Source organism: Mirounga angustirostris, unplaced genomic scaffold, assembly GCF_029215605.1.
Source record: "Mirounga angustirostris isolate CCGP_5_RB_7025 unplaced genomic scaffold, mMirAng1.0.hap1 SCAF_16, whole genome shotgun sequence".
NCBI lineage: Eukaryota > Metazoa > Chordata > Mammalia > Carnivora > Phocidae > Mirounga > Mirounga angustirostris.
This window is the reverse complement of record NW_026991724.1, coordinates 33,261,901-33,285,002: the sequence shown is the minus strand read 5'-3', so window position 1 is coordinate 33,285,002 and position 23,102 is coordinate 33,261,901. Positions and strand designations below refer to the sequence as shown.

Genomic DNA, 23,102 nt, shown 5'->3' with positions numbered 1-23,102 from the left:
CCTCCCAGCCTTTGTTAAGCACCTCCCTTACCTTGCCAGAAGTCTAATGCAGAACCTCCATTCATAAAGGCAGTACGTGGGGGCCCCCCAGCTCTCAACCCCCTCCTGGCTGGCTCCTCTGAGCACAGTGGGAAAACACTGCTCTGGTCCAATGTCCTGCTGGACAGACGGGGAAACAGAGGCACAGAGCGGTGGGGGGACTGGGGCAAGATCACAGAACAAGCAGGAAGCAGGGCTGGAGCAGGACCCGTCTCTGCCACAGTTCAAGGAACCCCTGAAGACTGACAGTGCTCGAGAGCTCTGGGCCCAGGCAGCTAACACAGAGTGGGGAGCAAGGCTCGCCCTAACACAGCAGGGACAAGGACAAGGGGGGCTGTGGCAATCGACAGCATGCACGCCCTCGTGCCCATGGGCAGCCCCGGCCCATCCCTGCTGGTACAGTTAAGCGCCAAGCCAGCCGGATCTTCTGATGACTTTGAAAAGGAGCTAGAAATCTGGATTGTGTGTGTGTGTGTGTGCACGCGCGAACTTTCCAAATTTTAAGTGCGACGTTCCAATTCCAAACACATTTTAATCCCAAGTGGCCAGCAAAACAAAATATTCTGGCACTGGATGTGGGTCCTTAGATAACCAGTTTGCAACCTCTGTTCCAGTGTTCCGGTGGAGGCCCTGAATGTGTTCCTTGGTATTGAGTCAAAATGACATGAGAGGTGCTTGGAAGGTGTCTTTCCCTGTAAGTCAGTGTCTCACCCAGGTGGCTAAAATTATACCGTTAGCTATTCATTCCTTTGAGTCAAACAGCGCTTTCCTAGAATGTTCTTTTAAAAAGATGATTCCAAAGAGATCACTGTTTAGTGTCTTTGTCTAGAGGAGACACCTGGGCAACGTTTCAGTCCTGGAGAAACAGAAATTAATAACAATAAAAATAGCCACAATAGCAGTAACTAAGCTATCCTGAGCAATGACGATGCTCAAGGCCCTCTCCCAAGTACCAGAGGACACAGTTGACTGCAAAAGTTTCTGAGAAGGAAGAGAAGCACATGTCTACTTTAGATAAGAAGCTGCTAACATCCCCCCCAAATGCCACCCCCCAGCTGAGAGCAGACACTTGGTGTCTTTCCAGCAGAGAGAAGCATCCACCACATTTGCGATCTCAAAATAAGTCTGGCGTCTTCCAGGGACAAAACTTTCAGCTGCCAAATAGCTGGGGCTCGGCCGAGGATCTGGCCACCTGACGTTCTGGGAGCAGGGGGGTGCACGGAGTCCTGGCAGTGGGGAGGGGAGGGCAGAAGGGAGGCAGGGGAGAGTTTATCTCGACGTTTTTTCCTGAAATGCTGATCTTAGGTCTAGACAATAGAAAAGACACAGCTAAAATTACGATGAAGTCTTTCCCCAAAAGGCAATTGGTTACATCTGATTTTAAAAGGCACTTGTAGAAGTCCACCCTCTTGGTCCATCCGGAGTTTTGGAAGAGGGCTCTAGAAGAGGCCTGCAAGATTACAGACTCTATTATAAAGAGACATGCAGGGCTGGAGAGGACTTCCCAGGAGGCAGAGCAGGAACCGGAACATGGATCCCTGATCCCAGCCCGGGGTTTGGGTCCCAGAGCCACAGTCCCTTAGCCTGAACAAGAGGAAGCTGAGTAGAGCCACGCTCAAGGAGGGATTCACAGGCTGGGCTAAAGCCCTGGAGACAGGAGAACTGGGGAAAGGGTAGTCAAAGAACACAAGAAAACAGGGGCGCCTGGGTGGCTTAGTCGGTTAAGCGTCTGCCTTCGGCTCAGGTCATAATCTCTGGGTCCAGGGATCAAGTCCCACATCAGGCTCCCTGCTCAGTGGGAAGTCTGCTTCTCCCTCTCGTTCTGCTGCTTCCCCTGCTTGTGCTCTCTCGCTCGTGTGCTCTCTCTCTCAAATAAATAAATAAGATCTTTAAAAAAACAAGAAAATAAATTAAAAACCACCCACCTAGCCCATGGTTGTTTTCTGCTCAGGTGTGTGGAGTACATCCACTTTTACTCCATCTGGCCTCTGGAACCCATCAGATAAGTGAGGAGCAAAGTACGGCTCTCTCCATTGTAGCAAGGCCCAGAGAGGTTAAGACACAAGTTCACGATCAAACAGATGGAATACCAGGTCTTCTGTCTGCCAACCTCTGTAACCTCAGGTCACAAACCCCCTTCTCTGCACTCCCACACACTGGCCTTTCCCACGTTCATCAATTGTGCCAAGCCTTCTGGGCGTGGTGAGCGGGGCACGGCTTTCAGCACCACGAGCACCCTCCCCCATGCCAGGCCCACAGTCTTGCCCGAGGTCCTCATGGTTCAGTCTCAGGTCCATCATCCCTTTTTCTGGGAAACTTTTTATTCACTTGAAATCCAATTCCCCTACTCCTTGACATATCCACACCCCAGGCCTACGTTCCCTCCCCTTATATCCACACCCCAGGCCTACTTTCCCTCAATAGCAGAACTGCATAAAATCACCGGGAGGCATTGTGAAGACTCAGATTGCTGAGCTCCACTCACAGAGCTTTCTGCTGCAGCACATCTGGGGCGGGGCCCGTGAATCTGCATTTCTAACAAGTTCCCCAGTGATGATCCTGATCCTGTGCTGTCCAACATGATAGCTGTAGACTTCATAGGGCTATTTTAATTAAAATTAAATGAAATTTACCATAGTAACTGCTCAAGGGGCGCCTGGGTGGCTCAGTCGTTGAGTGTCAGCCTTGGACTCAGGTCATGATCTTGGGGTCCTGGGATCGAGCCCCGCATCGGGCTCTCCGCTCAGCAGGGAGTCTGCTTCTCCCTCCCTCTCCAGCCTGCTTCTCCCTCTCCCACTCCCCCCTGCTTGTGTTCCCTCTCTCATTATCTCTGTCAAATAAATAAAATCTTTTTTTTTGTAAAGATTTTATTTATTTAATTGATAGAGAGAGAGACAGTGAGAGAGGGAACACAAGCAGGGGGAGTGGGAGAGGGAGAAGCAGGCTTCCCACCGAGCAGGGAGCCCAATGCAGGGCTCGATCCCAGGACTCTGGGATCATGACCCGAGCCGAAGGCAGACGCCCAACGACTGAGCCACCCAGGCGGCCCAAATAAATAAAATCTTTAAAAAATAATAATATAATAGCTGCTCAGTCCCACTAGCCACATTTCAAGGGCTCAGGAGCCACACGTGGCTCCTGGCTACCATACCAGACAGCACAGAGAGAGAACATTCCATTTATCAACAAGAGGTCTGTTGGACAGTGTTAATCTAGACTCCAAAGAGGTCGTCACAGACTCCTTTGTGGGAGTAGCTGATGACTGTCATCTCTTCCACAGGACTATATACACCATGGGGACTGGGCCTACTATTGTGCCCAGCTCACAGTAGGCCCTCAATAAATATTTGTCGGATGGATCATGGAAGGATGGATGGATGGCTGGCTGGTTGGATGGATAGATGGATGGATGGATGGATGGATGGATGGATGGATGGATGGTGAGGACTCTGGAAGGGGCAGGGATCCCAGTGGCCTAACCCCACTCTGGGGGAGCACACCCCCATCAGCTCCCCTGACTGCCCTGATAGAGCATGAGCCCTCCTCTGGATCGTATAGCCCCTGTCCCCAAATAGGAGCAGCTGAAGACTGTCCCCCAGGTGCCCAGTAACCATGCCCTGCCTGCGAGCATGAACTTTCTTGCGTTGGAAAAGAAAGTTAATTCTCAAATGCCTTTACTATTTTGAGTTCTTGGATACCTAGCAAAGAAGAGCTGACAATCTGCCTTAAGAGCATCAGTTCTGAATGTCTTAAAGACATTTCTTTCCAACTAAGTAACCCAAATAAATTTAGCGACTTTTTTTTTTATAAGGAGAAATAATTAAAGAACAGATGGCGTTGCTTACTTTGAAATTTTTGCTCTAAAATAGATTTTGTGTGCACCTTGGTTGGAGTTCAACTCTCCTCCCGCCCCATCCGTGTGTCAGAAAAGGAGATCAGCTCACTAATTACCTGGCTGTCTTTTCCCTACAAGATCCCAATTTAAGAATCTCGTTTCATTCTAAGAAAATTAATTCAAAATGCCAAATAATTTAAAAATGTATTAAGATTCCCCTTAGACTAGAAAGCAAAAAGGAGCTTTCATTTGCTAAAAAATCACCTTGGGTAGTCAGATTAAAGTTTAGCGCTTAAGACTTGATCCCAGAATTGAGCTTTTGGCAAAGCTATTGGTTCCATATGTCCACAGAACGTTTCATTTAAAATATGTGTGCTTTTAAATTGGTCTCTGACCATTTCTGTGCCACGGTCTCTAACCGCCCTGTGCTTTTTCCCAACCCTTGGAGCCTTGTTGTCCTCGGAAGCTAGACTGTTTTATTTGCATTGGAGGTAACCTATTTCCAGCATGCCAAAACCTGTTCACTTTCAAAGCCACTTTTGGAGATTTTATAGCCTGAAATGGAATAAAATTTAAATTTAATAAAATTTGAGACCTGAACCAAAAAAAAAAAAAAAAAAAAAAGAACTGGTTTAAAAGCCAGCTACCCAGACGTTGAGGAAAATATTCTGAGAAAGCCCCACAGGGAGGAGGGGGAGAAAACCAGACCATCGTTAGCCTGCCAAATGTCATTTGGGGCTGGTTTTAGAGGAGAACCAGAGCTGGGGATGCAATGCAATTATTTAAATCCAGAAAGAAAAATGTTTGCTCTGAAATTTGGCAGCAGCTGATTGCCTCCGATTCTTCCCGTTTCAAACTCATTCCATGCATGGGTGGGGAAAGCATCCAGCCCAGAAGAGCGGATCAGATAAGGGTGTTGTCACACCTGGGCTCGCAAGTTGAAAGGTCCTGCGTGTTTGTGTTTTGGTTTTGGTTTTTGGGTTTTTTTATTGGATAAACTGAGAGTTTCACTCTAAAGCATTGTGGGATGGCAAACTGCATTTTTCTTTAAACCACAGGTTGTACCAGGAGGGGATTTTCTCTCTTCCTTTGTTTCTCTCTGTCTCTGCCTTTGTCCCTGGCTGGCAGCCCCCCTCTGCCCCTGCCGTGCTCGCTCGCGCTCGCTCTCTCTCTCTCTCCCTCCCCCTGGCACCCGGTGTGTGAAGGCCTCGTCTGGCTGTCACTCAGGCCCCTTTCTGGGCTCCACAGGCCTTAGGGTATTACAACCCCCCACTGCCCAGGGGCCCTCTGCAGCCTCGAAGCTGTGCTCAAAGGCTGGCCACCGGGAGTCTGCTTTGACACCCACACAAGGGCTCTGGAGGATGCACCCAATGCCCTCTGATGGTTTTCTCTCTCCCCCAGAGATGGTTCCTAAAGAAAACTGCAGCGCCTGTCCTCCCGTGAGGGGGAGCTGGAAAGGGGAAAGAAGGAGCCTTCCAGTGGTCCCTGGCCGGCTCACTGATAAATCGGCTCCAGCAAGAGCGTGGGCAGAAACCCTGGTGGACGGGGGGGCAGCGCCCGGCACACAAGACTGTGGGTGCGCTTGCCTAAGTCACCCCTGCAGGAGTTTCCAAAGACAAGTCCGTTCGGCCAAGAGACGCTGCTCCCTCATCCTCCCTCCTGCAAAAGCATGTCCAAGGCGCCCAGCTGGGTCAGAACATGCACTGCTCTTCTAGCAACTTCCATCTCCCTGCTTCCCCTGCCCCCATCCCTCAGCCCCCTGCTCTCCCTTCTTGGGGGGGCGAGATGGGGGTGGGGATGGTAACAGCACTGCCCACTGCAGGCTAGTAAGCAAGTTCAACGGCACAGCATCCTCAAAGCAAGCTTGAGAGGTGAGATACTACCGCTACCCCCATTTAACAGAGGAGAAAACTGAGGCTCCGATTGCTTACTTACATGGCTTTGCCAGCTAATCAGGGGTAAAGCCAGGATGCGACTGCCTTTAACACATGTGTGAATGGATCCCCAGTCTCCCTGCATGAGAGGCTCTCCACCAGCGAGGCCTTGCCCTGGGGTGTGGCTCAGAAGCGGGGAACTGAGTCATCCCCACTCTCCCATCAGGCTATCCCGGTGACTAATGACTCTGGGCAAAGCAGAGAGGCCCGTGTGGGGGACAAGGCCTGTGACCGACCTTGAACTTAAGAGGCTCTGAGCTCTGACCAGCGTCGCTAATGGGCCCGGCGTAACCTGAGCCAGCCCTTGGATGGAAGCTCAAGGCATTAAGGCTGGCTGGCCTGCCCGCCGGCTGGCAACACTACCTGGCTAACAGCCGGACCGCTCCATTTCACGGGGCCTCTGCTCAGGGCAACCTTTTCTCGTACGGCAACAAAGCCGTTCCCATTTATCAAGCGCTGACTAAGTGCCAGGGCTCTGCGAAGCCCTTTACACGCATTATCTTGTTTAATCTTCACTGCCGCACTGAAAAATGGCATGAACGCTGCATTCTAGGCAAGGCGACTGAGGCTCAGAGAGGATGAGGCGGCCCCCCAAGGGCACACAGCTCGGAAGCTCGAAGCTGGTATCTCAACAGGCCTGCGTTCTCAACCCCAGTCCTGAGCTGTCTCTGGAAGGAGATTCTTGGCTGAGATTATTGGTCATTTCAGCTTCTTTTCATTTGAGTACATTTTCAAATGCTCTGCAACATTCCAAGGAGAAAAAAAGAAGTTGTAACTTGATAGGGAAAAAAAGAGAAGGAGGAAAAACAGTAGGTCAGGGAAGAGCATTGATATCATTATGTTTGATGGGAAAACTTCACACACACAAGCGTGCGCGCACACGCATCTTAACCGGCCATTTATTTGGAATTTTGTGATTGTCAAAAATTAAAAATCCCAACGGCTCATTTTCCTTGTCTACGGCTCAGGTCATCAGTTTCAAACTGGGCAGGAGGCCCCAGACACAAATTTTCCCTATCATGGGGCTTCCAAGCCCACGACGAGGCACCGTAACCCCCAGCCCAACTCCACCCAGGCTCCTTCACGTGTCTTCCCAGCGTCGTCCCAGCAGTCCCGGAGGTGGAGATTAGAGTCCCTTCCCCGACGAGGATCCTGAGCGTCACAGGCGGCGAGGACCACACCCACTGTCACACCTAGCTTACATGTGGCAGACCAGACCGGTTTCCAACCCAGGTCAGCCTTCCAAAGCACTTCCAACCTGCTTCCAACATCCACTCCCTCCAGTCCTAAGAGCGTTTGCCACTGGATGCTCCTGGGCCAAGGGAGCACTTTGCAGAGATGCCAACACAGCGCTCTGGAATGATGGCAGAGCCTCACTGAAGGCCTGAGCCCCAGCGGGATGTCGGGGAGGCAGGAGCACTGGGCTGGAAGCTGTGGGAGACTCACTTCCCCTCTCCAAGCTTCTCTAGCATCACATCTTACATTTTCCTGCAGAACAGGGGCTTTGCTGGGTCCCCGGAGCAGAGGGAAACCAGCCCCCTTGCAGTCTCTTTCTGGACCCTGTGTCTCCGGCAGACACCGAGCTGCCTCGAAAAGGACCCTGTTCTAGGGGGCCCCGTGGCACAGGCCTGAGAATCCACCAGCCTGGCACCCTCACCCACTAGCAGCTGCCCTTCTCCCAGAAGGGAAAGAAGCTCGTGGGCGGGTTTTTAAGGCTCGAAATAAAGTTTAAATATTACGTGGAAATTACTAAACAAATCAAATCACTGTTAAGTGGATGTCATGGGCTTCCTCTAGACAATACGTTTAATGAAGATTATTGTCCTCCTGGTTATAGTTTGAGATTTGCATTTTATTATCAGAGAACCACTTATGCATTACTCCAGGATTTTCATTAGGTAAATAAATTTTTATGTGGATTTCATTATATTCCCTTGGCTGAGATCCTGATCACTTAACAGCAAGAATGCTGCTTCGACATCCTGTGTGTCAATCAGGATGTAACAGTTTCCTCCGGTTGTTGAAAAGTACTTTTTAAAAAATCTGGAGTTGATGGCAAAAGGAAGAGGGACGGGGTCAGAACTCAGGGTAGAGTCGGTGTCCAGGGCCTTCCCTGAAACAGACACACACAGCCTAAAAAGGTAGCTCCTGCTTAAAAAGACACACACCACTACATCTATATGCGATCCATCTAAAACTTCTATTAAAATGTTCGGTATATAAAGCTTATATGTCACGTGTAATTTTTTTTTTCCCCCTGGTGTTTTCTCCACCCTGCTTTTGGCCACTCCAACACAAACTGATGCAATCGCCCCGGGAATAACAGGGCTGAGGTGTAGGCCAGTCCTGGAGAAAAAAAGTTGAAAGAAACAGGAAGAAGCAGGAAGGAAGATGGTGGGGGTAGACATTCCTGGAACCACAACCATCAGCCGGAAAAAAAAAAAAAATCTTTTCTAAGAAGTCTAATACGAAGCAATTAAGCTAATTGGAGTCTAGATTGTACCAGGTGCCTCCGGAAACTTGAGACCAGGGGAATCTCCTTGCTGGAAAAATCACACCTCGCTATGAATGAGTGACGGACTGAATGAATGAAGCAGCTAAAAGCAGACCCTAACATCCAGATCTAACCTGGGAGGCCCTATAAGACACAGGTGGCTCCAGGTGTCCCTGTTCTAAGGCCTGAGAAGGTTTCAGAAGAATTTGCTAATAATAAAACCTCCTGGATATTGAAAAGGGCTCCCACAGGCCAGGGACTGGGCCCGGCCCGATGCGCATAGAGCATCCACCCCGGCTCCACCCAGCCCAGAGGACCAGCAGAGAACCTCCCAAGATGCCTTTCCTGAGAGCACATCAGCAGAGAGACAGACACCCCGGAACAGCCCAGGGAAGAACAGCAGCCGACAAGCCGTTGAAGGAGGGGGCAAAGGGGTCAGGTTCACCTTCAGAAGGATGCAGCAAATGCCTTCACGTGGGCTTCCATGAGGACCGCCTACAGCATCTTAAACCTTAACTCCTGCAACATATTGAGTCCCAGCATCAGCTCTGTCCCGGATTATCTGTGTGATTTGGGGAAAACCGATCGCTCCCTGATTTCTCACCAGTGATAACAAGGGTACTGGCTCCACTGGGTTGAGTGAGACGAAAAGAAAGCTGACACAGAATGGGAGAAAATATGTCCAACCTGTAGATCCAGAATATATCGAGAACTCCTACAACTCAACAACAAAAAAACAAACCATCCAATTAAAAACTGGGCAAAGGGGACGGTGCCTGGGTGGCTCACTGGGTTAAGCATCCGACCCTTGAGTTGGGCTCAGATCCTGATCTCAGGGTCATGGGATCGAGCCCCACATGGGGCCCTACGCTCAGTGGGGAGTCTGCTTCTCTCCCCCTCCCACTGCCCCTCCCCCTGCTTGGGCACATGCTCTCTCTCTCTCAAATAAATAAATAAATCTTTAAAAAATAAAACTAGGGCGCCTGGGTGGCTCAGTTGGTTAAGCGACTGCCTTCGGCTCAGGTCATGATCCTGGAGTCCCGGGATCGAGTCCCGCATCGGGCTCCCTGCTCAGTGGAGAGCCTGCTTCTGCCTCTCTCTCTCTCCGCCTGCCTCTCTGCCTACTTGTGCTTTCTCTCTGTGTGTCAAATAAATAAATAAAATCTTAAAAAAAAAAAAAAAAAAAAAAAAAAAAAAAAAAAAAAAAAAAAAATAAAAAATAAAACTAAATTAAAAAATAAAAATGGGCAAAGGACTTGAACAGAGATCGCTTCAGAGCAGATACACACATGGCCGATACATAAATGAAATAATGTTCAACATCACTCATCATTAGGGAAAGACAAACCAAAACCACAGTGAGATATCACCTCACACCCACTAGGATGGCTTCTTTAAAGAAAACCGGAAAAGAGCAAGTGTTGGTGAGGATGAGGAGAAACTGGAACCCTGGCGTGCTGTCGGTGGGACTGCAAAATGGTGCAGCCCCTGTGGAAAATGGCATGGCACTTAATCAAACCTTAGAAATAGAATCACCATGTGATCCGGCAATTCCACCTCTGGGCATAAATCAAAAGAATTGAGAGCAGGGTCCTTAAACAAACAAACAAACAAATAAATAAATAAATAAATAAATAAATAAATAAATTTATTTTAAAAAGCAGGGTCCTAGAGAGAGATTCGTATCCCCATATTCGTAGCAGCATTATTCCCAAAATAGCCCAGAGATGGGAACCTCCCCAAGTGTGTACCAAGAGATGAAGGGATAAGCAAAACGTGATGCGTGCGTGTAACGGCAAATTCTGCAGCCTGCAAAAGGACGGCTGTTCTGACACCAGCTACACCATGGGTCCGCCTTGAAGACATGCTGCTAAGTGATAGCGACCAGGGACGGAAAGACAAACACTATATGATCCCACTCCCATGAGGTACTTACGGCGCCAACGGCGTAGAGATGCAAAAGTAGAATGGTGGCTGCCAGGGGCCAGGAGGAGGGGGAATGAGGAGTCGGTGTGGACTGGGGACAGAGTCTCAGTTTGACAAGACAAAAAGAAGAGTTTTGGAGATGGCCGGTGGTGAGGGCTGCACGACAGTGCCAGTGTATTTAATGTCCCCTCACTGCACTGACTGAGACAGGAAATTTGTTATTTAAGGACCATTAAAAAGTGGACCGCTGGGCGCCTGGGTGGCTCAGTCGTTAAGCGTCTGCCTTCAGCTCAGGTCATGATCCCAGGGTCCAGGGATGGAGCCCCACTGGCTCCCATCTCAGCGTGGAGTCTGCATCTCCCTCTGCCCCTCCCCCCTGCTTGTGCTTGCTACCAAATAAATAAATAAAATATTTTTTAAAAAAAAGCTTCTGGGGCGCCTGGGTGGCTGTCATTAAGCGTCTGCCTTCGGCTCAGGTCGTGATCCCAGAGTCCTGGGATCGAGCCCCGCATCGGGCTCCCTGCTCCGCGGGGAAGCCTGTTTCTCCCTCTCCCACTCCCCCTGCTTGTGTTCCCTCTCTCGCTGTCTCTCTCTCTCTGTTGAAAAATAAATAAAATCTTTAAAAAATATAAAAATAAAAAATGGACCAGGGGGGAGGGGCGCCTGGATGGCTCAGTCGGTTAAGGGTCGGACTCCTGGGACGCCTGCGTGGCTCAGTTGGTTAAGCGTCTGCCTTTGTCTCAGGTCATGATCCCAGGGTCCTGGGATCGAGCCCCATGTCGTCCGTCAGGCTCCCAGCGTGCTTCTCCCTCTGCCCCTCCCCCTGCTTGTGCTCTCTCTCAAATAAATAAAACCTTAAAAAAAAAAAAGTGTCAAGACTCTTGATTTCGGCCCAGGTCCTGATCTCAGGGTCGTGAGATGGAGGGCTCCATGGTGGGCATGGTGGGCATGGAGCCTGCTTAAGATTCTCTCTGTGCCTGCCTACACCCCCCCCCACCTGCTCTGTCTCTCTCTCTCTAAAAAAAACAAGAAGGAGGAGGAGGAAAAACATGGGGAAAGTGAGAGAACTGAGTGCAGACTACTTCCGCCCAGCGTCTGGGACTCAGTAAGGATCCACGCTTGCCCGTAGCACCGAGTGTCATCTGCCCAAAACTGTCAGCCCTCCAGTGGCTCCCATTTCAACAAGTTTTTCAGCTGTCAACATCTTTCCAAAACTACCAGCACTCCAATGTCAAGTTTTTGAAAGGCACGACAAAAACCACCTTAATCTTCAATCCCAAACGAGTCACCTGTGCTACCCAAGCAGCAGGGGCTGGACTGAACGTTTCTCGGAGCCCTTCAAAAAGGCCAGTGGGATAGGGAGCGCAGGGTAAATGAGGGTGCCTGAAGGGAGGGTCCCCCAAATACGGCAGCGGTCCTCCTCAGTGGGGACATTGGGGTTTTTTTTATTTTCTTCTCTATATTTTTGTGTATTTTTCTCATCTTCGGCACTTGAGCGATCATCGCAAAATGTTCAAGACGTTTTCATTCTGTGAAGTAAATGTAATAAAAAAGAGAACCGCCAGGCAGCTCAGAAGCCTCTTCTTGCATAAAATGAAAGGGCTGATTACACTCCTCTGACTGCCAACCAGCTCTCTGGTGTCATCGCTCACCTCCACCCCGCATCACCTTCCTCAGACATCCCCTCCCCCCACCCCTGCGGTCTGCTGCTCTGGGCCTTTGCACATGCTGTTCTTTTTTTTTTTTTTTAAGATTTTATTTTATTATTTATTTGACAGAGAGAGAGACAGCAAGAGAGGGAACACAAGCAGGGGGAGTGGGAGAGGGAGAAGCAGGCTTCCCGCCGAGCAGTGAGCCCGATGCGGGGCTCGATCCCAGGACCCCGGGATCATGACCTGAGCCGAAGGCAGGCGCTTAACGACTGAGCCACCCAGGCGCCCCGCACATGCTGTTCTAATCCTGGAGAGTCACATCACCCCCTTCACGTCTGCACTCCCAGTCACCTTCCTCGGTGAGTCCTTCCCTGACCCAACCTGAAAGTGCACCTTCCCAGCCCAGCCCCCACACCTCCCCTCCTTCATCCTGGCTACCGGCCCTGACCACCAGCACCACACACAGGTTAACTGACTGAAGGAAGGAAAGTTAGCTTTAAATCATTCTTACCCACTTAATAAAGCGGCCCCAAGACTCTCCTCTGTCCACGCTTTCTAGTAACCCCAGTATAAAGTGCTGATAGGACTTGACAGAAATACGTTGACTCTTTTCTAATTCAGACTTTTCACTAATTCCGAGTGGCCTCCTGCCCATGGACATTAACAAGAGCACCACGAGATGGCCCATCTCCAGGGTCCCTGACCCCGCATTCCAAGTCCGGGGCATTTTTCTTTGAAGAGCATTTATCACTCAATCAAGCCACCCAGCCTGCCAACGTTCTGGTGAGTGCCCCTTACAAGAGGCTAGGCCATCGCTGCTTAAAATCTCACTTGTCCTCAGTATCTCCTGTTTATCTTGGGAGCCGTCTACATGAATAGTCCGTGTGTTGGAAGAACATAATATTTTCCTTGGCTTTTAGGCAACAGTCTGGCAAATGAGCGTTCCCCATGTAACTTTCTGATGGCTTTATGCAAGCAGTTAATTAGAATTATACAGACATGTTTATAGAAGTTTAAATGAAGCATAGTTCAAGTTTGGGAAAATATATATAATTACTCACACCGACACTTCCCACTGCAAGAGAAAAAGCAACATAAGCAAGAACACTGAAAGCCACAACAGCAGGAGCTGGGAAAGCCTCAACCAGCTTCAATGGCTCCACTTTGGGGGCCTTGGGGAGACTGAGCCCTGGTGGAGAACCCACAGCCCCACCACCTATCACTTTGCTCATTAGGCTCATACTGCAGCCTACGCAGCCCCCAAAGGGCCCCCGGGGTGCGCGCCAAGCAGAACCCGCGTCCACACACCGTGGTCCCGCCTGCGCACACAGCGCAGGGCCACAATTTGCTGCACAACCAGCCACGGAGAAGAAGAAGGGAGACCCAGGGAGGTTCTTTCTCCCCCTCTGAGAGAGAGGCCTCAGCCTTCAGAAGGGAGCGATGTTTCTGGCAGCCTGTGTGTGGCAGGCTGGCCTCAGTCTGGCTCCACCCACCTTCCAGCTGAATCCCCCACCCCCTCTGGGACCCCACTCTCCCTCGATGTTGCCCAACCTGGACGGGGCTGTCCCCCTTCCTCTCCCTTCCCCACACCCACGCTGACGATGTAGCAGCATCCACTCGGGTGTCGGAGGGGGGGTTCCCAGAGTCCGCTTCGTCTGACCCCTGCGAATGGTCAGTCTGACAACTCCATTCAAGGATTTCTTCAAAATTATTCCGATCCCTCGTCTTTAAAAGAGCCACAGCCAACTCTCTCCACCTTCTTGTTGTCTAGAATGACCAGCTGGCTCCCACTCCAGACTGAGGATTTGGCATCCGCGAGACTGAGAACTCGGGTTTCCCAGGAGTGGGATGGGCTCAACCGGCCTGACGTGGGCTGACCCCGCTGCCCCCTGGGCCGAGGGAGTCTCCAGCAGCAGACAAGGCTGTCCTCGGGGCAAAGGGTGGGCGAGGGTCAGATCCCGACGCCCAGGTGGGCATCGCTGCTGCCCACTGGCTTCAGCCAGACAGAGGGGCCCCTGGCTCCCATCCTCAGCTCACCCCCTGCAGGCCCCTCACTGCATGCCCACCTCCAGGAGTGGGTCCTTCCTCAGAACCAGTCCTTGGGGAAGCCACTGCCAGCAATCTGGTCGCTGTAAAGAAAACGGGTCCATCGGCTCATGGACATGTCTAGTCTCTCCTCTACCTCCAAGAGCAAAGAACACAAAAAGGGATCTGGATCTCTAGGGGAGAGGCAGACAGAAACCGAGGAGTTAGAGGAGACAAGGAATTCAGAAGGGTAGTAGCAGGCCCTTCACTCAGCACACAGTCACTAAATGCCCACTGCACGCCAAGTACTTCTTGAACACGCCCCCCTCCCGCCCTCCAGCCTTTCTCCTGGAGCCTAGGAACACAGGAGTGGACAAGTCAAGCCCAGTCCCTGTCCACAGAGAGCTGAGAAGCAGGGCAGAAGGGAGACTGTAAGTGAGCAAACGCATAAATCCCCCCCAAGAAGAACTAATGTGACATAAAGAAAGAAAGACGAGCAGCGGTGGGCGCACTTTAAGGGAAAGGCAGTCAGGAAAGGTAACGCTGGACCTGAGTCCAGAAAGATGCAAGGAGCCAGCCCCGGCAGGAAAGGGGGAGGACGATTTAAGTCAGAGGTACAGATGTGCAAAGAAACGGGGTAGTCCTAGGACATGAGGTGAGGAAAACAGGGACTGGAAAGATTAGGATGTGGGAAGCGGCTATACGAAATGAGGGAGGTGTTCCAGAATCTTGCCTAGAAAGAGACACAGCTACCAGCCCCCTAAAGCTGCCTGTCCCCACACAGCGCTGGATAACTCCCCAGCAGGCTTTCCACCCATTCTTTCTTGCTCACCCACCTCAAATGTGTTCAGATAGCCGCAGAGGCCACTAAATGCAAGGAAAGCTGGGGTTCTCTAGAGCCCCAGGAGTGATGCTCCATACCTGGCCTAGGATGTACACGGGGATGCCACTCTCACCAAAGACACACAAGAGGACTGCGGAGCCATTTAAGGAAGCTATACTTCCCCTAAAGACAGGCCTGTGTAAGGGAGCTTCTCTCTCCTGGTCTTTGGACAAAGACATGGCAGGGAGTTGGGGGGAGAGGGTGATGTCCGGCACCACAACAGCCATTTCTTCACCATGAGGAGACAAATATGAGGTCAAGAGCCAATGTGTTGAGCAGAACAGAGCATAAAGATGGAAGGCACCAGTGCTGACTGCTCCGCTAAAATCCTCTAGAGCCACGCGCCCTCCAGACTTCTCGTCCTATAGGATGATATATGTGAACGTGGACTGAACCTTGGTCTTGTAGCCCAAAGCATCCCCAACTGAAACAATCCCTTGTCAGCCAGCCAGTTCTATCAAACAAAACTGAATGTCTGGCCTGGCTGCTTGCTCTTCCTCTTTCCAGAACCTTTAAGTTTCTCTGTGCCACTCCCTGCCAAGAGAGGTCCCAACCAGTCACAGATGCAATCCTCTCCCCAGGGGGATTTCACAACCTCAGGATCCTGGGGGAAATCCAGTCCTGAGCAACCAAAGGGTCAAAATACAGATCATAAAGATTAGAGGAGGGAGAGAAAGGGAGAAAAAGTTACTTTTAATGACACCATCCAGTAATAAGGAGCTAAAGAAACCTCAAAATGCCTGAGTCCACATTCTTGCTCTAATAAATAGAGGTCAGAGGTCAGAGGTCACAGCAAACTCTTTCTTTGCTCATTTTATCTCTGTAATATTCCTAGGAGGTGGGGACGTTCTCCTATTCTATAGTTGGAGAAACTAAAAGCAAATAAAGTCACAGTGAGGAGGACAGGCACCAGAGCCAAGAGGCCTGAGTTCAAATTCCCACTCTTCCATTCACCTGCTGTGTGATCTGGGGCCTCAGAGCCTCGGGTTCCTCAACTGTAAAATGGGGATAATGTGACTCCCACTCAGAGGTGTTGTGAGGATAACAAGAAACCACTATACAAAAGGCACTGAGCCCCACGCGTGGTTTCCACCCAGGGCTGTCCATGATGAAGGCCTGGAGATACAGCAGGATCTATGGAAGCTACTTTCCTAAGGAATGTCCAAGACACCCAGGCCCGGGGGCAGAGCTGTGCAGAGAGAACAAGCTGCAAGCATTAACCAGTTTCACCCACTTGCTTTGTCAGCTTCTGCTTTTTCCTCCTACAAAGTGGAGGCTCCAGAAAAGCCATCAATTATCTGAGGGCCCTGGCTGCCAAGGTCAGGTTGACTACGGTGTGGGGCAGACCCGGATCCAGCCAGGATCTTTTGCCCAGCCATTGCCTTACTGGACAGGTAACCTTCTGGGCCCACCCAACACAAGATTTTAAATGTGTCAGAATCGGCTTCCAAGTCATTCTGGCCAAGCCTGCTGACCAAGCCAGGCGACGCCACTTGCGTCTAAAAAACAGTCTGAGATCATGAAACGCCTGTCTTCTGGGGGCAGTAGGCTCTAAAGGGAGCTGCTAAGGAGGAGGCCAGGAATGTTCTGAGCAAAGCTAAGCTCCTGGGAATAAGGGTGTGACCTCCCAAAATGACTCCTTTTCCAGATCCCTGCCCTTGGCCAATATGGACATCAGGAGGCCTGGAACCCGCGGCCCCTGGGGCAGAGCCATTGGGCCCAGGGGAAGCTCCTCAAATAGGCAAGGCCGGAGCCTACATCTCCTAACAGAGCAGAGCAGGGCACCCAGAGAGCTTCCCGGCCAATCACTGAGCCTCAAGCCTGCAGGATACCAGCTGAGTGGACCCACTGAAACCAGGATCCCAGATCCCCCCCCAGGGCCAGGCAGGCACATCCATGAGCGACCTTTGCACAGGGAACTGGGATGAACATACCCCACCCGCAGGAGCGGCCTCCACCCCCACCACCAGGATTGCTGCCAGGCAAGACCATGGGCCTCGCAATCCCAGATCTGCCCATTTGTTAAGAGAGATAAGCAAGAAATCTGGATGAATTTTTCTGTGAAATCTCCAGAATTTTAAATGTTGGTTTGTTTCTTTTAAGCACAGCACAACCCAATCAAAACATATCTCTGGGAAACACTGGGCCTCAGGCCACCAGTTTGCAACCTTAATCCAAAAGGATGGAAAAGCAACAAAAAGGGGTTGATGCTCAGGTCTGCAGCTTTCCTCCCGCTCACCGAGGCCCACCCCCCACCTCCACCCACTTCCCTAGGACCCCCTTGCCAGCCCCTGATTGCAATGGGGTTCACATGCGTAGGAGGGTTTCTCTGCCTCCATAAGCTCCGCCCAGCAGGCAATACCCACGGCCCAGGACTCGGGAAACACCTCTCCACCGAGAAAACCCTCAGCACTTGGCTCTTCGTGGAGGCTGAGTTTGCTCCCCGACCAGGATGGATTTCCGTGCGGGGGAGGAAAGGCCTGCGCATGCGCCCCCGGCTCCAGACCCTGGTATTCACAGTTTCAAAACTGCAAGTGATTATTTTGTTTCATAAGAACAATCGCTATGCAAATGAAACCTCCAGCTAATACAAACAGGGCAGTTAAATTCACTTGCCAGTGTTTATGAAAAGAAATTCGGCCGGGCCCTGACCAAGCAGCTAAGAAAATGTTTAATCACAAGATACATTTGAGTGAGGAAATTAAGCAAATAAGAAAAGATGCTCTGACTTGGCTCCCTGAGCCATCCCCCCCCCCCCCCCGCCACCTCCCACCCCTCCTTTATTCGGCAAAACAATGATGGTGAAATGAAAAGGTTCCCAGGGGAAGGGCAGATGTCGAGACTCAGAGGAGGAAAAGCCAGAGAATGAGGCAGAGATGAGGCTCCCAAATTCGAACAGCCCCCTCAGGGTCTACCCACCCCATTTTTTACAGTTGTCTTTTGGCGGGGTTGTGGGAAGGGAGGAGGGAGAGAATGTGCGGTTCAGCAGGGCTGGCCGGGAGGGTGCACAGACCGTCCCCACTGACCCGTGGCTCCTACAGGCGACAGCACTGGACGCCAGGACACATCCTGTACTGGGAGCGGTGCTCACGCCTGTGGCCAGGCCCTGGACCACAGGACTAGGGCTCAGGATAGGGCCTTGACTTCCCGAAGCCTGCTGCAGGGCAGGGGGCAGGCTCGGGGACCCAGGCAACACCAGAGCAGGGCAGAGTGACTGGGACTCAGGCGGGATCCCTGGGGGGAGGAGCTCAAGTCCTGAGAGGGCCATGCAGGAACCCCAGAGCAGTAAACAGCCCCAGTGTCAGGAGGGATTCTAGAATGTTAGAGCAAAGAAAAACTCATGTCATCGGGCTTGCTTGGGCTCCAAGCCCTGTGGTTCCACCACGTGGAGCCCGTGTGACTTCAAACAAGTTACTTTCCCTTTCTGTGCCTCAGTTGCCTTCTCTCTCAAATCGGGATTAGGAAAGCATGCCTCACCACGCTGTTGTGTAATACAGTGAGATCATACACGTAACATGCTTAGCCGAGTCCCAGAAACTTAGTAAGTGCTCAATAAAGGGCAGGTGTCAGGCCCAAATCCCTCAGTGCCCAGAGAGGGCTGCCGGGTTTCCCTCAGCCACCCAGATTTAACTACAGGCTCAGAACTGGACCCCAGCTCCAGGCCCTCCAGCAGATTTAGGGGAAGAATGGGTGGAGGCTAGGGCTTGGCTTTGCAGAGGCCCCTCTGGGAAGAGCACTCGGCAAGGAGGCTGGAGGCAGCGGTGGTAGGAGGGACCTCTGGAGCCGAAGCTCCCTGGGGCTGGGGGAAACCAGAGCCTGGCCCTGGCAGGGCCTCCCAGGGGCCCAGGCAGGGGCAGCTGTCCAGAACGGTCTGTCCATGGAGGGGGCAGGGAGGCTGCCACTCAGAGCACGCCGTGTGCCAGTCCCTGGGGCCGGGCCGGCTCAGCCTGCTGGCTCCATCCAGAGCCCGCCCCAAGGGATGCTGGGGGAGGCAGCCAGGACCAGAGCCGCTGGCTGCGCACTCCCCTCCCCCAGCAACAGGGGACTAAAGTGGGTCAAGGAGGAAGGAGGGGGCCCAGGAGGCCTGGGGGAGGGGCCCGAGGAGCTCAGAAGGCACCCAGAGGGAGGGGACCGGGGGAGGATGCACGGGAAAGCAAAACCATGTGTGCAGTGGGCCTTGGGGGGCCAGGGCAGAGAAGTGCAGAGGCTGCCGTGGACTTGGGGGTTCTCAAAATCACCTCAGAATCAACTGTAGGGGGACCTTCGCCCTGGCTCCGGCCCCTAGAGGGTCGGTCCTTCTCTTTCTCCCACCCCTGGCCTTGAGGGCTCCATTTCCCCCAACACCTCAGCCTCTTCCAGAGCCACACACCCAAGAGCCCTCCCCCACCCCACCAAGGGTCTGTGAGGAACTCTCAGTCAGCTTTGGCCCTCTGGCTCAGAACTGGAGGTGGGCTCAAGCCAGGAGGTGTGGTCCGAGGACGGTGGGGAGAAGCCATCTAGCTGACCCCATCCTGGCCCCAAGCTCAGCAGAACTGTGGCAATGCCAGGCCAAGTCAGACCCCGGTCACCAGGGAGAAGAGAGTGAGCCCCATGTCCCCCTAGGGGTGTCCTTGGGGAACCTGGTGTGAAATGAAAGGAAAAGAGGCAGGAAATGCCAAACAGGGCTGTTCCCCTGCCAGGAGGGGAAAGCCAGGCCCCAGGCCCCTCAAGGGTAGGGGCTGGGGGCCACAGTTCAGCCCATGGAGACGTGGACTGGCAGTCAGCCTCCACCCCTGGCTGGCCCTGGCCCAATTATCGGCTTCTCTCCCTTCTCTCCCAGCTCCCCCACCCTGCATGGCCCAAAAAAAAAAAAGGAAACAACCACCCAGGCAACTCGATATGGTCCAGAAACCTCCAGGGTCCCTGGGTTCCAGGAAGCGGGCGCAGGAGGGGGTGGAGGGCAGGGAATGCAGAGGGTCGGTGCCCAGGGAGAGGGATCTGAAGGGGGGGCGGGAGGAGCTGCTGCTCCCAGGCCCCTCAGCCAGGATGGGCACCGGGTAAGGGGCAGCCTGGAAACCTGCCCCAGGAGAGGTATGCACCCCTGGGTTCAAACTCAAGCTCAGGGGAAAATGTTGAGGGGGATGAAGCTGCAGGCTCAGAGGCCAGGCCTTGGGCCCAAAGGGCCGTGTGAGTGGAAACAGAGAGGCCCAGAGGATAGGGCCCTTTAAATCTTTGAGTCCCTCAGCAAGGCCACCCACCCCCAACCAGCACATCCAAGATTCCTGGGCTGAGCCAGCTGGACTCTTTGGGCCTGGCTAGGGGTAGGGGCACAGTAGAAGGGAGGACTCCCCACCTAAATGCAGCAAGCAAGCACCTCCCCTTCCAACCTAGCAGAACAGGGGCGTGGGCCTGGCTGGGTGTGCAGTTCCCAAGAAACGGGGAAGCAAGTACAGTCCTGTCCCCTGCCCACCCCAAATGTCCCTCACCCTCCCACCCCCCACCTGTCCAAGCTGCTTCTTCCCCAAGTGAACTTTAGGAGCAGGCCCAGGCAGGCAGGAAGGGGGGAGGGTAAGGGGGTGTGAACTTGGCCACCAGTTGGGTCCTCAGGGGGAACATGGTGTTACCAGCCTCAGAGTTCATAACTGTTTATGGGTCTGTTTCCCAGCCCAGCGTGGGCTCCTGGGGGAAGGGAGGCCTGCTCATTCACCAGGAATGGAGAAGGTGGCCCAGGGAGTGACTCAGGCAGGCACCATGGTGTCAGGCAGCCCAGCTGTGACATGTGACTTTGGATCTCAGGTTGACACTCAGAGTTTTCACCTGCAGAATGGCAACCATAATGGTACCGATTTCAGAGGGCTGTTGAGGGGATTCCTGAGAAATTGTGTAGAAAGCATTCAGCATGCACAGGGCACACAGCTCAATAAAAATTATCAATGCATGCACTTATCCATTCTCACTGCCTCTGGGGCCCAAGCCACACCGTCTCCAGAGAGAAAAGCAAACTTGGAACTCTCCTAACAAAACGAAGGCAAGACACGATGCACAGAGACATCTGCGGTGGACAGGCCCAGCCCCATCTCATATGTCTGAATGGGGAACCATGCTCAAACTCAGAACTCATGACAGGCCTCGCACGGCCCCGGAGAGCCCACGCAATGGGTGGGTTGTGGCAATGAAGACAGAGAATTCAGAATAAAGGCCATTCAGACGCCCAGTTCAGACTGAACTGTGGATGGAGCGGGCCGTAGAGACAACCGTGTTCTCACGGTCCTGGCTGGAGGTGCTGGGAACGGAGGCAGCTTGGGACACTTAGGTGACAGTAATTGACGTCCGCATTCCCTTCCACCTCTAACCCTAACAGGGCTCACCAGGGCCTGGGGGTTAGGCCCCCTGTGACCTTGGAAATGAGCAGCTTGGCTGACAGCTGGACACGGGCTGTGTGAGTCAGAGCAAGGCTGAGTCTGGACCTCCCTTTCTCACCTGGGAAATGAGGAAGGATCCCCTCCAACCTACTGCCTGGGTACTTGGAGGTGCCTGTGAGAACCTCTGGAACCATGCGACACTCAGAGGTCATGCAAACGTTGGGAGTATTTATGCTCCAGTTATGGGGGCCCATCCTGGGGACTCTTCTAGAAGGGACCAGCAGGCCACCCCAAGCCCAACAACCTCCTTCACTACCCTCTCCTGCCTCCTTCTTCCAGAAAAGCCCACTGCACTTGTCCCCACCCCTCCAGGCACACATCCGCTAAATTCCCCCAATTCTGTCCCCGCAGGTCCTCATGGACTGGGAGCATGGCCTTTCCTTCTCCCTCCTCCCCGCACAGGGCCTAGCCCAAGGCAAGGGGGTGGCATCCCTGGGCATGAGTTCAGAGCCAAAGGGCACCAGCCCCCTCCCTCTGCAGTTCCCTCTCATCCTCCAGGCCAGCTAACACTTGGCCACCTCTGAAATGCCCCCTCCAAGGACAACACTGCCCAAGGCTGACAAGCCATAGCAGTCTCGCCATGAAAAATGACCTAATGGTGTCTATCTTCCCACTTTATTGTCATTCTCACTCCCCCTGCCCCCAACTAAACTGTAAGCTCCCTGAAGGCAGGGACTCAGCTCCTTTCACCCACCACTGCGCACCCAGCCACAGCGTAAGACCTAGCACAGAATCAGAAAGGAATGAAGTCAGAAAGGACCCAGCTAGTCAGTGAATGAGCGAATTTTAAGTGGCAAAAAACACAAGAATCATTATTCACATCCGTTTGCCAATCTTCTGTCTGTAATTTTTTAAACATAAGTGCACTCGAAATTGCACTCCGGCGCCCCTATACCCCTTACACGTGCGCCTGGGCGCCGTGTCGCCGGAGGACCTGCGTTCCAATCCTGTCTAGTCCTAGCTGCGGGACATTGGGCCATTTAATTTGCCCCCCCTGTGCCTCAATTTCCTCCTCTGCGAAACGGGATAATCACAGTACCTACCTCAGAGGGCTGCTGGGGCGCGCAAATGAATTAAACGAGTGTGAAGTGCTCAAAAGCCATCAATGACACTTATTTTTTTTATTATTATGCACTGAGGGATGGCCCAAACGGTCAACTGCCCTCCGCGGGCCCCGCCCCAGAGCTGAGGGCCAATCAGTGCGCCAGTCCCCAGAGGGCCCCCCGGGGGCACATCTGGCCAGCGGAGCCCAGCAGCCCACCCACGGGCCGGCCGCCAGCTGTGGGCTAGGCGCCGCCGCCGCCCGCCCGCCGCCCCCGCCCCGGGCCTGGGACTCAGGAGTCCTGGGGGCGCCGGCTGGGCCCGGCCGGCCCCAGACTCGGAGGGGCGGGGGCGGCCCGCGGTGCAGAACAAGCCGGGACCCCCCTCCGGGCAGCGCGAGCGAGCGCCGCAGCCCGCGCCTTCCCAGCCGGTCCCCCGCCGCGGCCGCTTTGTGCCCAAACCTGGGCCTGAGTTATTGCGCCGCAGCCATGGAGCCCTCCCGGGCGGGGGCCGGCCCGACGCGTTCCCAGGGCGGCCGCCTCAAAGGGGTCCCGGGGCCGCTCCCGCGGGGGGGTGGGAGACAGAGCCGGGCCGGGAGGGGCCGCGTTCCCAAGCGCCAGGCTCGGCCCGCCGGCCCCGCCCCAGGCTCCGCCCCCAGGCCCCGCCCCATCTCCTCCCCCTCCACCCACCTCGGCCCGGACCTCCTCTCCCTCCCCCACCGCTTCCCCTTGCCCTTCCCCATCCCTGCTCCCGGGACCCAGATCACCCGCGGCAGCTCTGCAGACTGACCCCAGGAGGGCCCTAGGGGCCCCCAAATCCCACCTCTGCTCCAGGAAATCTCTGCTCTCCCCCATCCCACTAGCCTCGGGCCA

The 23,102-nt window shown here is 53.3% G+C and overlaps 1 protein-coding gene across 2 annotated transcripts in view; it reads right to left on the bottom strand.

Annotated features, from left to right (window-relative positions):
• ZNF423 (zinc finger protein 423) overlaps window positions 1-23,102 on the bottom strand; it is a 338,493-nt gene that overhangs the window by 295,437 nt on the left and 19,954 nt on the right. Inside the window, exon 1 of one of the 2 annotated variants that reach the window (XM_054511335.2) lies at window positions 22,233-22,830. The exons of the other annotated variant lie outside the window; for it this stretch is intronic. The gene's annotated coding sequence lies outside the window, so the exon portion shown is untranslated. Of the gene's footprint in view, window positions 1-22,232; window positions 22,831-23,102 lie in introns of those variants that run through there. 2 annotated transcript variants of the gene reach the window in all.